We start from the raw sequence: 3,483 nt of genomic DNA, 5'->3' as shown, positions 1-3,483 counted from the left end.
GTTCTGTTTTTTTGATGGTTTGCCTACTTCTTATGGGTAGCAGTACATTTTCATTTTATACACTTGTATTGTTAGTCAGCTTTTGAAAGACTTTCAGTGCCTGATTCAGCAGTTGTAGAGAATTAGTTGTGCAGCAATGCTAGGTCAGTTTATAATAAATAATAATTCAGGCCACTACTTCTGAATCTGCTCCAAATTATTGTGCTAATGAGTCAACACACTGCCTTCCCCAGTTCTGTATAATAAATTAATATTTTTATAGAAGTAGAGTTGCTGTGAGGTGACTTCCTTCTCTTGCAACTTCTTGTTAAAAGAAAAAAAACCACTTTTATGTGGTTTATGTCAACTGTGTTGACAGTAAAAGACATTTTTTCATAATGGTATTCAGACAAGAGTTAAAAGTATCGAGCGTAAAAGTGTTTAGAATCTGTCAGCCTCTGACAGAGCTATTCACGTGAACTTGTACCCCTTGCTGGTGCTGAGATAGTCAACCCAGCTTGTGCTTGCATGTGCCACATCCTCCAAAGCAGCACTGGCCAGCAATAGCTGAGACAGGAAATTGCTGTGATCCTGCTGCAGTTCAGAGTTGTAGAAGGCTCCAGGATGCACCAGTTCTGCTTGGTTAGAAAAAAAATCTCTGGAAAGTTTGCTCTTTTAAGGTATGCAGGTACCTCTAGGTGTAATGGCTGACACCTAAGCTCTTCTCGAATGAAGCTTCTTCCACCAACTTGTAGAAAAACTCATCACAGAAATGATGAGACTAACAAAAAGCCCTAATGAGTTTATTATCTATATAGACAGTTCAAGGCCTTCCTTAGGTGGTGATTCCCATTGTACATTTGAAGACCTCAGTAAGGAACATTTAAAACACTAAAAGTACTAAATTATTTTTGAATTATTAAAAAAGTTAAACACATAAGACCTCCTCTTTGTTAGTGGTTCTTTTCCTTAACTGTTTCAGACAATAGTCAAACAGGTAATGCAGCAAGTTTCTTGCCATCAGCATCTGTCTGCTCTGCCTTAAACAGAGGTTACAAAGATACAGATCCCATCACCCCATTTCCAGCCTGCAGCAGTACTGTTGGTGCGAAGCACTTTGTTTTTCAAGCATAACTTCCCAGTGCTTGGCCAAAAAGGCCTCCAGCCCAGCTGTACTGCTCTCCCAAGAAATCATTTCGGCTTCAGTATGCTGAGTTTAGCCTCTAGTTGTAACCTTTGTATCAGAGTCTCTGATGTATTTTACAGCTTGTAGGATACCTACTGCCGCATCCACGTTCACCTCATCTTACAAAAAACAGTGAGACAGCCTAACTAGGAAACTACAAGCCCTTGCTTGTGCCCAGCACAAGAATCCTACTGTAATTGTTGGAGAAGTTGACTGAACAACTGAAACTATCCTAGCGCTTTCTGAGCATCAAAGACAAAGATCCATGCTTACTGCTGCTCAGAACAAACAGAACTTAAGGAAACAGGCTGTATTTTCTGTCAGGAAGATGTGACTCTGAGTGATGGACCTTAAAGAGTTGCCTTTTAGCGAGAGTACTGTGAGCAGAGTTTGCCCGTAAGTTTTCATCTTCTCGTGCCTGCAGCCTCATCCACTTAGGTTTGTGCTTCTATACCACGCGCAGGCTTGCATTACTTGCCTCCTCAGCAGTCACTGCAGACCCAGAGGGGATGTCTCATCAAATTCCCTCCTACTCAAATGAGAGGAAGATTCTTTCTGAGTACCCCTATTTCAGGAATGGTTCCTCATTTGTTCACTCTAGAATGTAAATAGGACAGCATGCTTGTCACAGAAAATAAAACCAAGGGGGTTTTATGTTCACAAAGATCGCAATTGACAGTCGGAGCTTGATGCTTGAAGGAAGCAGGGTGGGTTTTTTTCCTAGAAACATGCAATACATTGCTATCAGGAAGTACTGGTGCCGTAAAATAAAAACCACGCACTAGGCTCCTGCATGTTTTGACAGTGTAAATATAAAAAGATTCTGAAAAGCTTTTAAATGTTGGGTTTTTTGTGACTTTTAAATCATTAAGTGGATTATAAACTGGTTTACCCTTTTTTGCCTTTAATGCACAGGCTTTCTTCAGCCCACGTGACATCTCTTTCACAAACCACTCCTCAGACTTGCACCAAAATGTCCATTTTAACAAAAGGCATTTCAAACCCCTTTGCTTCTGTAATCATCCTCTTTTCTCTCTAACCTCTTTCTGTCATTCCCTGTTACACTCAGATTGAGTGCTATAAGGCAAGGACACATCTCTCTTAATTGTATGGGCTCACCCACCTTGAAGAGTAGTAGTAAACACACGCGTGCACGCACCCCCACACCACCTCCCTCCCCCCCTACACATCCTGCACCAAAAGATAGAGGGGAAAAAAATTTCATACCTCCCCACCCCCAAATACCAGTAGCCTCAGTTACTGTTAACAAGAAGTTCTTTCTTACCTTGAGCTGTTTTCCTGCCAAAGGGCAGAGAACACTTTCATTCCATAATGCAGGTAATGGTCATAAATGCCATTTCTGAGCCAAGAAGCCAGGGAAGTTGCTAGCATCCCCTTCCTCCATAGCCTCTTCCTGTTGACACTTAAGAATCTTTTGGAGGTCTCTTCTTTCTAGAGTTTAGCAGTCTTGTTGTGAAACATCAGTTTCACCTTAAAGTCTATTATTGAATCTGATTCCACCATACATGAAGAGAAGAAAAATCCCAGGAAAATTAACCTATATAAACATGCTCTACAAATAAATAAATAAATGTGCTATTAGCCTACACTGGTGGGAACAGAGAGCAACTCCTGCTGTTCAGCAGCTACAGCATTAGAGAAATATTCTCATCACATTGTCAAATCATAACATGTAATCTTAGAAAATGTTTACTCCTCTTAAGACTTGTGTCATCAGCTAAGGAGCAGCTTAAGGAGAAAAAGTAGACTGATACTTCTTCTTTTTGTACAACAGAATATGAGGAGTGAGATACAAGTCCATCTATACATTTATATTTAAACTTAGTGAGATGGTTTTTGTGAGTTACCTGGTGTTATGGCCTTATTGGACTGAGTCGTCTTCTTCCTGTGACTTTTATTTTACCAGTTTGCCGTGTGTTCATCTGGTACAATGAATATGAAGGATTCCTATAGGCTTTGCATTTATTAACTGAAAAAAAAGAGTGGCTATTCAGTTATTACATCATTTTAGTTAGTAGAGTGCTTTTAGAGTGAATAACAGAAGGCACTTCTTAAATTGACAAGCCTTTCCCCCCAGCCTTCAGCGTACAGGTAAGGTACTGATTAGGGTCGACTGCCACATTCAGTACGATGGGAGTCTTTGCTGATGGGAGTCTTTGGCAAGGATCACCTTTTAAATCCAGAAGCACATCTCCACCAACAGCCTTGGAGACATATGAATTGCATCTACAACTCTGAATTCATAGGTGTGTTGGTATTGTTAGCCAGCATTCCTCATACTTTTGAGAACCATTTAT

This window comes from Accipiter gentilis, chromosome 4 (assembly GCF_929443795.1).
Source record: "Accipiter gentilis chromosome 4, bAccGen1.1, whole genome shotgun sequence".
In the NCBI taxonomy this organism is placed as follows: Eukaryota; Metazoa; Chordata; class Aves; order Accipitriformes; family Accipitridae; genus Astur; species Astur gentilis.
This window is presented reverse-complemented; position numbering follows the sequence as displayed.